Consider the following 18,078-nt stretch of genomic DNA (forward strand, 5'->3'; position numbering starts at 1 on the left):
CAATCATGGGCAAACTCTAAATAAAAAAGTTTCCCAAGATGCACCAGAATAGATAAACATCATTTAACAGACACCCTCATCCAGAGCCAGTTACATTTTTATCTCATTTTATATAACTGAGGGTTAAGGGCCTTGCTCAGAGGCCCAGCAGTGGTAGCTTAGTGGACCTGGGATTTAAACTCACAACCTTCCAGTTGGTAGATCAACACCTTAACCACTAGACCACCACATCCCCAATAGCAGTTTCCCAAATAACATACTAAACACTTAGACTATGCACTATATTCTTTACTGTCTAGTGTATGTAAGCCCAGAGAGTAGCATTGGTCTCTATTGAACACTAATCTCTCAAAATTGTCACTTTGTCGATCGCAAATAACGTCAGACGCACATAATGTTACTGCTACCGTTCGTGATGTACGCAGAATTTTAAAACTGCTGGAAAATAAATCAAACATGACATTTGTAAGATGTCTTGTAAACCGGATCGTCATCTGCCATGTTAAAATTTGTTCGAGGGCCTGGAAGCCCCGCCCCTCTTCCGCTAGCATGAATTATCCAGCATTCCACATTGTTTTGTTGTTGTTTTATTTTTTCAGTTTTATTTTCTTCGTGTACTTGAAGCGTACTCCGTCTTGTTGAGATTTTCAGTGGGAACACACTACTCTATTTATACAACGTGTGAATGGCATAGAATAGTGCAGAAGTATGTGATTTGGGATGCTTCTTAATGAAAAGGACTGTTATATAAAAGAATCGCATTCGAGGACGACGGCGTTGAGTAAACAGCACGACTGAAATCTTGTGCTCCTTCCTGAGAGCTTAGAAAGATCCCACAGTAATCTAGGCCTGGGCTTCATTAGGTTATTCCAGTGCACATGACTGATTGCTGCCAGTCAACACGGCCCATTCACAGGCCTCGGTCAACACCCATCAACCCTGCTCAAGGGGAACATTCACCAGCAGCCAAAAAGGGAGTGGTGCAGGGTTTTTGTGGCATGAGAGCTGGATGGCATTGCAACAGTGATCCTTTTGTCCACACCTATTTAAAGACTTCGATTAAAGAGACTTTGTTGATCTGCCTTGTGGGAAGCAGTGTGTGACATGGCAGCGTTCATTTAGAACAAAAAAAAAATAAATTGAAGAACACAGTATCCTCAATCTTTATCCTGAATTTCATTTTCTATATAATAAACCTTTCAATTCTATATCCGCTTAAATGAGGATCTGGCAACCGACTCTGTAACGGTCTGTAAAGGACATGACTGTCCTTCTCTTACCTCATCTTCATAAATCATCTTGTTAGTTGTCTGTTTTTTTTTTTTTTTTGCTTTGTGTTCGGGTCCTGTAAAAAAAACACGCCGGGTTTCTTACGATTATTAGTAGCAGGAGTAATAATAGCGGACAAATCAGTACTATTTTGAGTCGTGTGTGTTTTTATTTTGTTTGTTAATACAGCCAGGTGCTCTTTGTTTTCTATTGGGTCTGGTCGATGAGATTGGTGTATATCTCGATTGTACTCAACTGTTCTCGGTTCCACCTGTGAGTCATTTTATTTATATCCACCTGTTTCTTTGCTTCTTTGCGAAGTCTTAGCATGGATTCTGTTCGTTAAGTCTTAGCCTTGTTTCTTTCATTGTGCTCTAATTGTTTTTTATTACTTCCTGGTGTAGACCCTCACTGTGGTTCATTCTGTCTGGCAGGAGTGTGTGTGTGTGTGTGTGTGTGTGTGTGTGTGTGTGTGTGTGTGTGTGTGTGTGTGTGTGTAGCTGGATGGGGGGTGGGGGGTTGTTTGAGGTGGTTATGACTCTCGCTATAAACGTTCGTAATGGTAATAATGAAGAAACTTGGAAAGCTTAGAGTAAAACGGTTGAGTTTACACGCCGTTGCGTCCAGCCTTGTCGTACTCCTTCAAAAACACACCAAAACCCTACTAGTGACTTTGAACGACTGATGTTCAAAAACTATCACGAAACAAAATCCGTAACGCGCCTCTACAGAATTGCACCAAACGCTGCACTACACACATTGGCTCTTACTAATCAGATGAATAAGTCTGCATGGACAACATACAAGCGCTGTATGTGAAAATCCTAACAACAAGCTTAGAAAACGACACGTTTAGGTTTTTACCGATGGCACAAACACACAAATGTGCGAACTCAGACACATTTGATGGAGAAAGGACTGGGCAGTACATTAGAGCTCCCACTCCAGAGCTTTTGCTATTCCAAATGGGCTTGCTAATGGGTTTATGAATTGTCCTCTCTAGATTATTACAGTAAGCGCTGTGATTTTATTCAGATTTTATTTTTTTTGCGACTCGCTTCTATCCGGAAATGGAAATAAATAGAATACTGCAATATGCTGATCTTACAAGAAGTCCAACATCCCAGCAAATCAACATCTCAACTAGACCACAGTGTCAAAGCTGTCAGCCTGATGCAAATATAGTCTAGGACTAAAGGCCTACGAGGGTACAAACGGAGCTCATATGATTCTTCTGGAATATTTACATGCAGTGAGTGAAAATACTCTCATCTTCAACACCCTCGATGACTATTGGAAATGTTTACTGTAACCCGTTCAGTTATATCTCCAGCTTATAGGCTGGCTGTTATTCTACTGAACCACCTGGTATGATAAAAGACGGAGAAGTAAAAAATAAATAAATAAATAAATAAAAAAGAGATATAAAGGAATCGAGAGACAGCGATACAGGGAGGGCAAGGTGCCGGATGATGTTCGGCTGCAGTAATAAAGTCGGTAATATCACTATCTCACCCTCCTCTCCCAAGGATCGCCATAAACCTATTTCGAAAATTGCACCCATATATTTGTGCGAGACAGTTAGCTCATCCCGGTGACAGTGCAAACTTTTAGGGTGAATTATTCCCGTGTCATTCAGGGGCGTTTATCAAAACGGGTCAATTACTCGAGGGCCAAAATTTCAGAGTGCACTTGCCTGAGCTGACTTACATAAAAAGAAGAAAGCAGAGTCGGCGAGACGGGGCACGAGCACAGCCTAGAAGATTCTAGAAATAAGCTGGACGTGTTTAAAAATACATATTTTTTTTTTTACGGGGCTGTCGAGAAATTCGGACTGTTCACTTTCCACCACGCACGCTGACACCGCCGTGTCGGTCGTTCTTAAATAAAAGGAATAACAATCAGCAGCAAATTGCTGTGGTGTAAGAGGAATAAAACGCCTCAAAGCCAGCTGTTGTATGAAAATAATAACTATTTGCACTGGTTGCTTCTGACAGCACAGACTGTCATGTTTGATTACTTTTATGAAACCCAGATTTAAGGGTCATGTGCATGCTGCGTGTCTGACTAAAGCGTTTCTTTCTGCTCATCAATACGAGCACATTTCTGAGAGAAATAAGGCTGAGCCTTCATATGACTGCCTTTCATGAATAATGATCAGTGTGGGCTGTTTGCAAAACCACACACCCTTTTTTACTCATTGTGCCTGTAGGCAGCTGCACATTCCTACCACTCATGATCTAAGCCTGAGGTTCCTCGATCTGTGTGTGTGTGTGTGTGTGTGTGTGTGTGTGTGTGTGTGTGTGTGTGTGTGGTTTAGTAACAGAAGAAACACGTTTAAAATAGACCAACGTGCGTCTCGAGTTAATACACCGCGCAGCTCCCAGTTCTTTGTGGAAGCTTCTGGAGAAGCTTAACTAATCTCAACAGTGGCAGCCTTTAAAGAGCACGCGCTAAAACCGTACAGCGTCATCAAAGCGCTCTGGTAATTACAGAGTTAAGTCATCTGACTTCTTTTTTATTACTGTCAATTTCCTCGTGTGGAAGAGCAAAAAAGATACACCCACCGCTTTAATCACGGGTTTGATTCACTTTGGTGCGGCTAATGCAACGATATCATCCGGCTTCCACAATGCCTTGTCGTGTCTCCCCTTTGTTCGAGATGACAGACACTCAGAACGGTGCGCATCAAAAGACAGCCCAGGGACAAAACTGATTCAAAAAGGCACGGCAGGATAATAAGCCCAGAGTACATACATGACTCATATTAACTTAAGCTCAATCTGTTAAAGTGTAAATGACTGTAAATCTGATCTGTCTGGTATCCACACAGTAGAGTATGGTGTTGTGGATAAAGTCAAACACTGCAGTTCACATCCAGCACTGTTTATTCTGATTACATTTAATTACTAGTCCAACCTTTGCGCCTTTTGTATTGTAGCGCCGCAATTTTACATTGCAGTGTTCTTGCGTGGTTAAAAAAAAATCAGTGGAAAATGGTTTACAGACGATGCAAAGGGTGAAAAAAGGGAAGTCGATTGAGCTCGGCGATTGCTGTCTTTTTTCTTTGACTCACTGTTTTTCCTTTTTCTGTTTGCTGGCTGTTGTCTCTGCCACCAAGCAGTTCCTGACTGTACATGGTAATATTAATACATCCTCCTTAACTCTCCTTAAACATGATGTGTTTGTTTTCAGGTCTGTCTTTCTTACTTACTTACTTATTCTATAAGTCCAATCTGTTTGACTAAATCCTTTAGTGTGTTTATATTTAAACCATTACATCATGCATAAGGAAAGATCAAGCAAAGCTTCATTATGATATTGATATAACACTGTCGAGAGGCTGAAGATCTGCATGTGGCTTTTGTTGAATATCGTGATCGTCGCTTATGAACCGAAATTCAAATAGCAGCATGAACCCGACGCTAGAAATACAACACGAGTGTATGATGTTCCCTTCTGAGTCTGGTTCCTCTGAAGGTTTCTTCCTTGTATCATCTCAGGGAGATTTTCCTCACCATCGTCACCTCAGGCTTGTCATTAGAGATAAACGTTAGAGATACTTAATTTCAGACTTTAGCATTTTTAATTCTGTTTCTATTCTTCCGTATAGCCGCTTTGAGACGATGTGAATTGTTAAACTGCATCGGATTCATATGATGGTTATGACTGTAGATTTGCTGTCAACGTCACACTGTATGACGTATGTGCGAAAACTCGAAACATGCCTGAATAAAAGTCGGTTTACTGAGAGAAGAAAAACAAACAAAAAACCTTTCCGGTTATAACGTAATACCTTACTACTATATCAATTTTTTCAGTCATACTCCAAGTTCTATAACCAACAAAAGCATGTCATGTGCAATAAGGAATTTTCACTTATAATCACTTATAATCTTGTTTCCAGATTGTTGTTCATTCATTCATTCATTCATTCATTCTCTACCGCTTATCCGAACTTCTCGGGTCACGGGGAGCCTGTGCCTATCCCAGGCGTCATCGGGCATCAAGGCAGGATACACCCTGGACGGAGTGCCAACCCATCACAGGGCACACACACTCTCTCATTCACTCACACACTCACACACTACGGACAATTTTCCTTAGATGCCAATCAACCTACCATGCATGTCTTTGGACTGGGGGAGGAAACCGGAGTACCCGGAGGAAACCCCCGAGGCACGGGGAGAACATGCAAACTCCACACACACAAGGCGGAGGCGGGAATCGAACCCCCAGCCCTGGAGGTGTGAGGCGAACGTGCTATCCACTAAGCCACCGTTTCCCCCCCAGATTGTTGCTATTTTTTTTTTTTAATTTTTGTTGTTAGATTTTTTTCTGATTTGCGGTTATCGTTTCTTACTTTTAGCGAATTGGCTGTTTAATTTTATTTTCTAAAGCTGTGAAGCTGTTTTTTCTAATTTGATGTTGCATTTCTCAATCGGTGTAATTTTTTTTGTATGATTTTGAATGTTCTGATGTGCTTTTGTGTTTCACACGGTCTTGTTTTGCTGTCGCAAGTTTTTTTTTCCTAAATTTGCCGATTCGGCTGATTTTCTGATATTTTCTGATCTGAAATGATCCTGATTTTTCTGGTTTTTTTTTTTTTTTCATTTTTTTTATTTGCTGATTCGCTGTTACCTTTTAATTTGCCTTCACGTTTCAGGATTTTATTTACTGTTGTTTTTTTTTTTATATGTTGCTGTAGTGTTTTGTCTTTAGCATTTCTGCAAAATTTTCTGAATTGTTTTCAGACTTTATGTTGCTTTTTCCATCTTTTTTTCCTGTTAACGTGCTTTACATTTACAAACCACTTTATACACCCACTGCATACGTCACCAGGCGTTTATCTCATGGTCGTAGGATGAATTAGATATTAAAAAACAAATAGCAAATTGGTTTAAAGATCACTTTATAATGTAGCTGATGGCAGTATAAAGGTATACACTGTTTTTGTGTACTTCAGTTTGAAATACGCCGTTGATGTTAAAGTCACTGAGTGGCAGGCAGCAGCTCGAAGGCTCTAAAGCTGCTCCTATTTGACGTGGGTCGACTGAACTATCGTATTAATCCAACACAATTACGATGGTGTCATGTGAGGTAGCAGAAAGGAGACTGCAGACGTAAGAAGGAGGGAGGGAAGAAAAGCCAGCCTTCTCTCTTCATCTCGACTAAATCAGTGCAGGAAATGAATATGGATGGCCCGAGGCGCAAGGGGAAGGGAACACGAAGCCTGATGAGCTCCCTGAAGGAGGCGTCTGGACAGTGACTGCTACCTCACACACACACACACACACACACACACAGAAACAAACACACAGTCAGCACGTGCAGATGTTTCATACGGAAAATACTGAGAACAACAGGAATAAAAAAAAAATAAAAAAAAAAGGTTAATTTGTAACAACAAATCAATTTCTGGCATGAACGCGTGCAAGCACATGAACACACACACACACACACACACACACACACACACACACACACACACACACATCCATATGAATTCATACAGTATGCACCAACACAAATGTTGCTGCTGCACACGCGTACACACACATGCACAAAAATGCACAAAAACATGTCCATATGATTTCATACAGTACACACCAGCACAAATGTTTCTTCTGCATACACCCACCCACACACACACACACACAATTTTCTAAAATGCCTCAAATGTTTCTTCTTGTAAACGCGTCCGATTTGTGACAACAAATACATTTGCAAGCCCCATCGCTCAATCTTGGATGAACGCTCGAATGCACACGCATGCACAAACCCTTAGTACACAGAGCAGGAGTCAAAATAGGAAGATTAGTCAAAAGCACGCCAAAGTGACAGCACCTCAGCGGAGGGGCATCAAGCAGGTGCTTTCTGTGGAGGCCACATGTGTGGGGTGACACACACACGCACACTCACATGCACAAGTCTGTGTGATTGATCAGTATGAGTGGAGCAAGCAGGAAGCAATGAGTCATGAATCGAGGCTTCAGGAGGTCCCAGAGGTCCCGGCAAAATAGAGACACAGGGGCCAAAGCCTGGTCAAATGCAACACACACACACACACACACATTTTCACTCTACATTTGAGCCGTACATTAAGTATGGACTGAAGCGCAGCAGGATTGTGCTGTTATAGAAAAATAATTAACAACAGGGAAGTGTGAAACAGATTGCTTTAGCGGGAATCAACAATAATGCGTTTGTGCTTTTTGAGCTGAGCGTCTGTGAAAGTGCGGTGCCGTAACAACCCCGGCTGAGAACAGACCTTCAGATCGCATGTGGTCACTGGTTGTCATATGATGGTTCAGTTCTAGTGATGGGTGAGGTAGAGGGGGGCTGAAAGATCTGCCACGACAACACATAAGCCACGGTCGGTAACAGTCGGTAAGTGTATCTGATAAAACCAGCACATGAATCTAGGTATAAAGCTGGTGTACCTAATAAACTGGCACTGGAGTGTATTGTCCAAAGATAAAAAACATAAAAACATAAAAACAACCTAAAGCCCACAGGAACAGGAACGAAATGGAAGAAAAGACTGTAATAACGTAAGCGCTAACAGGAACTGACTTTCTTGGAGGTTGAGTGTCTCTTAAAAAAAAAATTAATACAAATAAATAAATAAATAAATAACTTGAGGGTAGTAAGAGTAACACTGGTTCTACCACTGATGATGTTCTTATTACAGCTTGCCAAGTCTTTACTTAATAGTAAATAATAAATCTTTCAATTTTTTCGCGCTTCCTATCAGCTCACACACACACACACACACACACACACACACACACACACACACACACACACACACACACACACACACCAATAAAACCCCAATTGAATCTTTTGTGTCCTAACACATGCTCCAGATGTCGTGGGTGGGGTGTGTGGGGTTGGTGGTGAGTGAAGTGGGGGGTTGTATATAGATGGAGAACATTGTTGAACTGCACTAATAAGCTCACATCATCCTCAGGCCATCTGCTAGCAGGTTGGCACATGGCTCCGTGTATCCGAATGATCACCAGGAAGTCCCTCTCTAAAATAGAACGCACCTCAGCCACGTCTCCCTCCCCCGCCGTCTCACGCAAGCGTTGTGCCAATGCAGTCATTTGCATAAGTTTTTCAGTGACACGGATGAATTTCAGAAATCCACGCTAAAGCTTTCTACCTGCTTTAGGTTGCAGTTAATCCTAACAGAGCTGCAGAAGAGTAGTATCCTGTTGATACTGATCTGCGGTTATAGGTTTCAGTAACTCAGATGTGAAAACCTGCCCTGCGCCAGGAAACGGTGCTCTGTTTGTCCTGAACTTAGTTTGCTTTTAATATACCTTCTCCTGATGTTTTTATTTTGCCTCTCGAGTTTGAGGGTCAACTGGAACTTCCGAGTCCTGGCCTTTGGTGAGGACCAAAGTGAGGTTTCAGAGGTTTCCTGCATTTGTAGCTCACCTGACCCGAGGTTCAGGATTCTGTATACTAGTATATTCTCTCTCTCTCTCTCTCTCTCTCTCTCTCTCTCTCCACCCATCTGTCCATCCATCCATTCATCTCTGATTCTGATCTCTGTTTCCAAGCCTCCACCCTGCTGCTCCCTGGATGTTTTTTGTTTTCTGCACCGTTCTGTATAAACTAAAAAGACTCGAGCGATCGACAGTCTATGTACTACACACATGAGCCACATACAAATCCATACAAAAATTCATGCTTGTACTATTTTGCTACAGTTTTGATGACTTGGTTTTGCTGCCGGTTTTCTCAAAAATTGCCTTGAAGAATTATTTGAGGCAAACTACTTAAATTAGCCCAAACTGCAAGCACAGGATCTTTCAAATATTGTTGAGAATTCAACAAAAGATGTGTTGTAATAAATAATGTGATACAGTATATGTCACATGCAGTGTTAGTAAGCAGATGGAATCCAACCTCATGTGACTAAACCACTGATAGCCTGCCTTTAGCAATAGGTTGTTGTTGTTGTTTTTTTTTACTGAAATAGTTTTGTAGATTTTTCTAGATTTGTAGTAGAGGGTGCTGACAGGAAGTGGCCTATGCTCATTGCCTCTCGTATGGGAATAGTCCGGAACCGGACGAGCAGCAGCCTTCATTTGCCTGTGATCTGCAACGAATGGGCCGAGCTGTAATGACTCCCTCCGGGTGCGTAATGGCAGGTATTAGAGCGCTTATCCCAGCAAGCCCTTCAGCTTTCCCAGGACAGACACACATGGCTCCACTCAGGCAAGCAGGCGTCCACGGTGGCCGTTCCAGCTCTGAGAGGTACAGCTGGAAGAAGGGAACTGAGTGAAGGGTCAAGAGACGAGTGTGAGGGAGCCTTGTGAAGAGGTGGGCAGACATGAGAGGAGGCTGGACATAACATCAACTGTTGAATAGGAAAATTAGGGTGGGACTTCGAAGGTGGATGAGATAATAACCTCAGCCACAGCGTGGAGTTATCAGTAATGAAACATGGGGATGGTGGGATCGATTTTTCTAACTGTTTTAATTATATTGTTGTAGTAATGTTTGAGAAGTACGCTAACATTTCATAAATGGTAAGATTTAGCATCAGATTTTATTTCTTGTCCTTCCTTGTTTTGCTTTTTTTCCTTCTAATTAAATAAATATATAGTCCTTTACGTTGGGCACAAAACAACAATAACTATTAATATTATTATTTAGTGTTGTTGTTACTAGGCTACATTTTGAAGCTATTACAAATTTGTACTAGTTTAATTGCTTGCTAGTTTGGATACACAGGCAAAAGTCAAGAAGCAAATTGAAGGCAGGTGATTAGTCGTTTTAATGTTTATTGAACTGAGCTATGAATCACCAGCGTTGTTTTTTCTTTCCCTGACAGACAAGAAACAAGTACATAGCACTGAAATACTGAAGTACTGAAGTATTTGGCAGTTTCACACTGGAAAACCTTCTACAGATTACACAGGGTTGTTTTTGTTTGTTTAATGAGAGGATAAATATGAATGTGGATTACGATGTTCTAGTTTTGGAAAATCAATGTGTGCGTGTGATGGAAAAAAGTGTTGTCCCCACAGACTGATTCCTGGGAATCTGAATAAGACCCTGATGTAATAATAAGGTCATCTCTTGTCCCCTTGGAAAGTGCCTACATTGACACGCTTCTATGGAACTACGCAGCGCTTTAGATGTGAAACGCTCGAATTATAGTTAAGCCTGTGAAACACTCTGAGCCGAGCCCGAGTTGAAATCCAGACCTACTTCCTGGCTAGATCTCCTACACGCTAATGCGAGTTTCTCAACACTTTTACCCTTTCATATCCAGAAAGTCCACCCACACTGAGGTTACAGGAACCCTCCTCTGGCTGAATCAAACAGCGAGAGCGCACTGAAAGGCCTGGCATCGTGTTTTGTTTCAGACAGATACAGTTGGCCCGCATCGAGGCATGCATCATCCTGTACAAAGGCTCCACTGTGCGCTATCAATCATGTGAAGCCAGCTCGGAGCCATAAATCCCTCCTTTGAGGAAATTCCCCCTTTCAAATTTACAAAATGGTGGTGGTGGGGAAGAGAGACGTGCTCGTTGAAATGTCAGAGGAATGATGAGATTGAGGGATGAGGCCAGATGTGTGGGGGATTTTGATTTGGTTCGGCAAGCACTTCTTGATTTCGTGCCATGTGAAGTTTCACAGAGCGACTTTTTAAAGCTGATATTAAGCAAAATGGGGATAATTATGTTCTGGAATCCTGCCAGCGTTGTGTATCTATGTTGTGTACTGACTGTAGAAATAACAGGAATGTCTCTTTTTTTTCTCTTTTTTCATTGCTCGTATCGTTCTTCCGTGACAGCATGGCTGTAACATCTTAACCAGCATCTCTGATGCAGAATCGTCGGTACACGCTGACGACTTTCCAAACTAGAACGGCGTTCGATCCTTTTACCGCGTGAAACATGTTCGGTTTCAGTTGGCTGTAAGAAAATCTGTTGGACTAATTTCCAATCTTCTAACCGATTGCTAGAAGACTGAATCTTTTGCTAAGCTGGAGAATGTTTCCTGAAACCCAATTAATTGGAAGAATGACATTATTTTAGATCTTTAGTGAGCTCATTTTATCAGCTCACTGTAACTCTGCATAATTTCATAATTTCTCGTTTGCCCACATCCTAAATTACAATATTAGTCATATACTCATTATAAGGGCCATCAATTTGGGGCAAAATTCCCATTAGCCAGATAAAAATACCAGTTAAGTCTATTCGTCAAAATACTATTCAGCCTATTGTATACAAATGACAGCGAGACAGATGACCAAATGTGTTTTAATGGAGAAAAAAAATGTGAATTACTCGCTTCTCGATACTGACTTGGTATAACGGCCAAAAGGATCACGATCAGTTCTCAATAGGATTAAAAACACTGATATGTTTAAAGGGATATTCATCAGCCGGAAAACAGGATCCCTTTAAACCACAGAGAAGTCTCGGCTGAATCGGAAACTTGCCACTTGCGGTGAGCCAAAGCTCCGACGTAGTTCGAACGGACAAACTATGACAAATTTAAACACTGATAGCATCAGATAGCGCTGTGTTGCAAGAGGAATAAAGCGTGATGCTATAGGAAGATAGTGAGCGCTGAGCTTCCCTTAATGACGTGTTGCACTTGAGTTAAATTAAAAGATCGACACATTGACAACGTGTTCCTGTTACCGCTTGCGTTATGACGGACAACAAACGAGTCACTTCTTTCGATTGAAATGAGTAAGACAGGAAAAGGCAGCTTGTTACAGAGAAACCTTAAAACTTTTCACATACGACCTCACAGAGTCTTATGCCACCGTTTATTTAAAACCTCTATTCTGGAAACTCAGTGAAAGCATCACTACAGCAGAGTTATCACCCTTGTGACGCTGATATTCGGTACAACCGCATGCTGTTAAACGATCACCTAAGATGAATATGTAAGTGCCAATATCTGACTAGTTGATATACAACGTATTGCGACCAGTCCAGAGATGTTTCTCAGTGTTCGTGCAGCAGCAGCTCTTCCTCTCTTCCTCTTCTATTCAATTTCATTTATCTTAACAATTCACATTGCCTCAAAACATCTTTACAGAGGCATAGAACCGGAATAAAAAGTCTAAAGTTTGAAATTAAATTACTATTTATCTCTAATATTTATCCCTAATGACAAGCCTGAGGTGATGGTGACAAGGAAAAACTCCCTGAGAAGGAACCAGACACAGATGGGAACCTCATCCTCAGCTGTATGACACCGGAGAGTAAATAATATATATGTACTTAATGTCCTTTCTACAACAGTTTGAATAGTCTGGGATAATGTTCAGTGTGTATTTTGCATGGATTTGTCACTACTCAGTAAATCAGTCATATCCATTTGTTTCTGTTTCCTGGAAGTGCGTGTAATGAACGTACATACTGAACTGTTTATTCTCCGATATACCTGGATCGTCCCATCTGCGACTCGCCGTCCTCTGGAGATTCCTGGAACGAATCTAAAGTAGCTGCACGCACCAGTGCATCTTTCACAGAGTCCTTAGAGAGTAGAGACCCCACTGAGTCGGTGCTGAAGCCCTGCCGATGTTTGCTGGCTAGCTCTTTGATGGCTACGTGGGGTATGTGATGTTCGACGTACATGCGGATGGTCTTGATTTGCGCGAACCTCTTCATCTGCTGCATAAAGCTCAAATGTTCCCAACAGCTTGTCCGACTCACTGGGAATTCCACGTTCCTGGAGCGGGGGAAGATAAACTTTCGGACACTTTCATTACTACCTTTATGTAATGGTGTAAATCTGGCTATTGTTGATAAGAATCCGTATGTCAAACGTACACACCGAGTCGCCTTGGAGTTATCATGCGAGGGTGTAGAAACGATCGTGCTTCTTATTCAGGCAGACAGATGTTTAACGCTGAAGCGCACGCTGTTAGCTGTTGACATGTATACTATACTAGAAAAAGATAATAAATCGGTTATGCTAATTAGTTACACAGACTACGGTGAGAATTTTTCAGCCGGCAATTCTGAGTCGCTGAGGTGATTGTCCTAACTCCCTAGCGATAAAACACATTCGTCGACTTCTTACACCAGTTAGCTATCTATCTATCACGACTGTAGTCGATTTAACACAAAATCAAAACCAGATGCTATTCAGAGGAGCTTGCGATGCTTTCCAAATGCCCGCAAAATAGCCTGAAATAGTTGTCTGTTGTACACTGTATACATACGAGGCTGAATGCTTGCGTCCACGCTACTGTGTCCGTTCGGTATTGTATGATAACGATGTGTGCGTTGTTGACTGAAATCGGTGCAATTTTTGAACTGAAACAAACGCAATGCAACCGAGTGGAGCTGCTTGTCGATAAGCCGCTTTATCATCTGATCGTGACCTTTTCGACGTGACACGTCACGTACGGTGACGTCTGCCGTGTCCGTAGGCTCGACAGTTTAACGTGGTTAGTGTGCGAGCCATCAAACCATTAATATGTTCATCGAGTTCCTTTAATCAAGTTGTAAGTACAACTGAATTATTCTATATCCTACAAGGACACCTGAGCTGTCACGGCTTTTTAATGAGTTTCAATTAAGCTGTTATTTGCAGAAGAATGGAGCGGTCCACGCAGTCGAGGTCTCGTTGCCCAGCAAGGACACGCATAAACAAGACGTTTTATTACGGCAGGCGCTCTCGCATTGGAAACTCCACGCTCTGAAACATTATGTAGGAGAATACGGTTATTACAATCAACTGTTAATCAGGGGGAAAAAAAAATTTTTGCATTTTTTTTTTTGACTGGTCCTTGAATATAACGGAAAGTATACACGTAGAGAAAAGGCGTTTCTTTTGATTTATACAGGTGAGCTATACTGACATTTTCAGGAGTATCAGGGCTCAAGTATGCTGACATTTCCTAGAGATTTGTACCAGAGCAGACATGCTGAGCTTACTGTGGAGAAAAATATCATCTATTACAAGAAAAAAAAGAGAGTTTGTATCTAATCTCCGAGTTGTTCACAAAATGGTTTAAATCTACTGCTCAATATATACAGTACACATACATTACATTCGATTAAACGCTAAATAATTCCAAGTTCTTTAAAAGGTCATGCGGTCCTTATAGCCGAACGCGCAGTGGGCCGTCTGATCCGAGCTCTCGGGCAGAAGCGAGCGTACGGCGTGAAAAAGGCGGTCGAGCTCGTACAGTACGGATAGTGAGGTTGATTCGTCAAATAAGCTCTCGTGTAATTGCGTGGCACAACTTGTCATGAAACATGTTGGTAATAAAGCTGTCGAGAAGCCATCAGCGGCCATGTTAAATGAAAACGCAAAAAGCACTGGGGGGGGGCTTGGAGCTGTCTGGACGGCGGCCAGGTGGCGAGATGGTCAGAACGCTTGCTGGGCAAAGATTTAGCCGAAGCACTCCAGATCTTCTTCTTCTTTTTTTTTCAAGCCACGATTTTCTCAGACCCTTTAATTAAATGTCTTCGCCTCTGAGTCAAGGTTGAAACTTAATGGTAGTTAAAAACTAAAAATATGACAAACGCTCTCATATCGTAAACCGAGCATCGTATCCAATCAGTTCTAAACTCTACTTGGGTAGATTTTTTTTTTTTTTTTTTTTTAAATCAAAATAAATCACACACAAATCCATTACGCATCCACGATCGAATAATCAATTCATTTCAGCAGACACGGTGCACTCGGCCTAATTAAAGAACGGGATGCAGAATAACATGATAAATATAGCGCTTTTACCTGTGTACCTCACTCTTCTTCATCGGTGTGTAGTCTTGCGAAAGTTTTCCTGTCTAATTGTTACAGATTGCACCATTAGCAAAATATTGTCATAGCTCCTGCACCCGTAGATAGTAGCGGGCGAGGGTTAATTTGCATAATAAATCTTAATTGAGACTCATTAAGCACTTGATTGGAAGCAAACCAGGTACACTACGGATCATTTTCAGATTAATGAAGTTTCTGGCTTTTCGAGCGACGCTATTTCTCAGCGCCGTGCGGCCGGTGGACGAGAAGGATGCGTTACGGGAAGACGGGGAGGTCAGCGGTGAAGGGGGAGTGGGGGACGGGGAGTGCTGGAGGTGGACGGGCTACCAAAACTTTATGGTTTGGATGCACACAGTGATTTGTTTACGGCTGTTCACGTCGAACGCAGAACACAGCAGAACGTAGCGTGTGGATCATCAGATGCATCGGGGTTTGTGTATTAATGCAGAAAAAGCTGTGTTTTTTTTTTTTTGTCATTCGAATGACATTCAGATTATGTTGTGGAAGAAAATCGTCTTGGGTATTAGGTAATGGGTACAACATGTTCCTCTTGTCCCCTCGCGACTGTGACACATTTTAGACCGAATAAAGCTTTGTGTTTGTATGAACAGGATCCTATCACTGGGAACTGAGGTAAATATGACAGAAGTCGGAAATTTGATCCTCGCCCCCGGCACTTGTCCTGATACAGCCACTCCATCTGAGATCCATCTGGAGGTGGAAACATGACCCTACACTGATTGTTTTGAACGACTCCAGAGCCATATGGCCTCCTGAGGTGGGCAGACTATTAGCCTAACGCAATATCGAATGTCTTTGGTTTCACACCAAATCTTTGTTCCTCTCTATTTTCTCACTGAGGATGGGAGGGGTTTCGAGGTAAAAGGAGGTCCTTAAACAGCTGTTAAGGGCCCAGGACGCTTTTAGCCACGCGGCGCAGGTGTGTTCGATGCAGGTCCTTCCGTGCGCTGTCGTTGAAACGTGTAAAAAACGCCCAGAATTCCTGCTAGTAATCAAATAACGGGAGCACAAAAGTGTTTTGTGTCATTGTTAGGCCCCTTTCACCCTTCGCCTCATTCTCGCTCGAGGAATCGACTTCTCTTCCTGACTGCTGCTCCTCCGACCTCAATCTCCCAAGCCGGCTATCTGAGGAGACGAGGACAAAACGTCGTTTTGTAATTTCTTTTATACTCTGGATGTCTGGAGGGAGTAATGAGTTTTAGTCCGGCCGCAATAAAGTCTTCCCCATCACCTCGCCATTGTCACACTTAATGAGGAACGGAGAAAAAAAAAAAAAAAAAAACAAGAAATAGCCTTTTCTATTTTTTTTTTACAGGGATGATCGTGCGGAAACATTAGCTGGCCCAATTGCCCCCGCCGGCGTATCAAATCATGTCATTTGCCTGGAAACTGGCGCAGGTCTCTGAGGGAAGGCGAGGTGGCACGGGTGCGAGGCAGCAGTATGCCCGCCTCGGGACCAATCACGGCAGAGTGGAGTGGAGAGAACGGCGCCTCCGGGGCACGCCGCTGTTCTTTTTCTCTCACCTACAGTACATGCAGCACCATCTTGCGTCTGCTGGTTCGGCCGCATGTAGCGCGCCAAACTGTCCAAACCCAGTAGACCAGAGGAAATACCATGACATCATATCCACACAACCGGATGACAGACTCTGTGGTTGAACTACTATAGTGACATAAACAAACAAAACAGGAATTAGTGGGATGTCTTGTGCAGCACATGGCTGCAACCGATCAAGGCTTGCACCATAATAAGAACTATGGATTGTAACAAAATCAGATCAGAACATTGCACATTTTCTAAGAAAAGACATTCGCTCTAAATCAATATCATACAAAAGCAGTTAAACTGAGCCAGGTAAATAAGGCAGATGCGTCCATGCCTGAGTATCGAACGCCTTTTTTTCCCCCCTTTGAGCTTAAATGGCTCTTAGGCAAATGACTGCGCTGGACTGCCTTTTCTACCTAGACTAGACAAACAACATCTGCCTTGATCCTCAGATGTTTCCAGAACAGACCACTTAGGAGGACTCACAGTTAGCCAATTCCCAGAAGCCGCTGTCACTCACTTACTGGCACAGCAACACTTAATGCCTTTGTCTGTTCTCCAATTTATCTTGTTAACAGCAAATTGGGCTAACGGTTCGAACTAGGAGCTATTGTGAAAGCGATAAGTGGAGGTTGGAAAACAATGCACAGGCGCCGGTGCGTTAATGTAATAACCTGCTACGTTGAAATGAAACCTGTTCGATGAGATTATCGTCGTCAGCAATGTTCGGTTCCCTAATTTATACCCGGTGTACCGAATGCGAGGAAAAGAGGAAAGCGCTCCACCCAGGTTAGTGATCATTTCTCGAATAAAGTTTACACCCTAACTGTCATATAATTAATCCTTAACTCTAAGCGCAGGTAGGGTGGATATATAGACCGAGGTAAATATATCCGACCTTCACGCGAACGCTGACTGTCTCAAAGTCAGGCCACAAATATTAATTGAGTAGTTCAGCAGCAAGGGCTCTTTACTCTTCACCCGAGTGACTGTATTTTTACAATGTGGAACGATAAGCTGCAGATAGCACACGTAACACAATAACAGCCGTTTCACCCACGGAGTACTGCTATATCTTTATGGCCTGCACAAAAGAATTGAAAATGAGGAAAAAAAAAAACTCATTGCTTGCATCTTCTCTGGTCTTATTTTAATACCTCTCTCTCTCTTTCTCCCCTTGTTCGCCCCTCCACACATCATTAAGCATATTATTATAACATGAGTGTCAGCCTGCATCTCTCCCTGCTCCATTCTTGCTCTGCCAGGTAATCAATTTGTCGTCACTCTCTATAACCCCAGTAAAGTCATCAAGCAAAATGAGTTACAGCTGCAAAAAGCCTTCAAGAATAAAAGAAAGGGGAGAGGGGGAGAGCCGGGCGGAGAGAAATGACAACACGGGCCCGGAATATTCGCCGCTGATAGCACATCCCAGGTCTTGAAGATGAAATATTAATGCACAATTTGTTTAT

The 18,078-nt window shown here is 42.4% G+C and overlaps 1 protein-coding gene across 4 annotated transcripts in view; it reads right to left on the bottom strand.

Moving 5' to 3' along the window:
* Nucleotides 1–18,078, bottom strand: part of LOC113641789 (teashirt homolog 2) — a 46,562-nt gene that overhangs the window by 25,279 nt on the left and 3,205 nt on the right. The window contains exon 1 of one of the 4 annotated variants that reach the window (XM_047807152.1): nt 12,706–14,833. The exons of the other annotated variants lie outside the window; for them this stretch is intronic. The gene's annotated coding sequence lies outside the window, so the exon portion shown is untranslated. Of the gene's footprint in view, nt 1–12,705; nt 14,834–18,078 lie in introns of those variants that run through there. 4 annotated transcript variants of the gene reach the window in all.

The sequence above is a fragment of the Tachysurus fulvidraco genome, chromosome 23 (genome assembly GCF_022655615.1).
Source record: "Tachysurus fulvidraco isolate hzauxx_2018 chromosome 23, HZAU_PFXX_2.0, whole genome shotgun sequence".
Taxonomy (NCBI): Eukaryota; Metazoa; Chordata; class Actinopteri; order Siluriformes; family Bagridae; genus Tachysurus; species Tachysurus fulvidraco.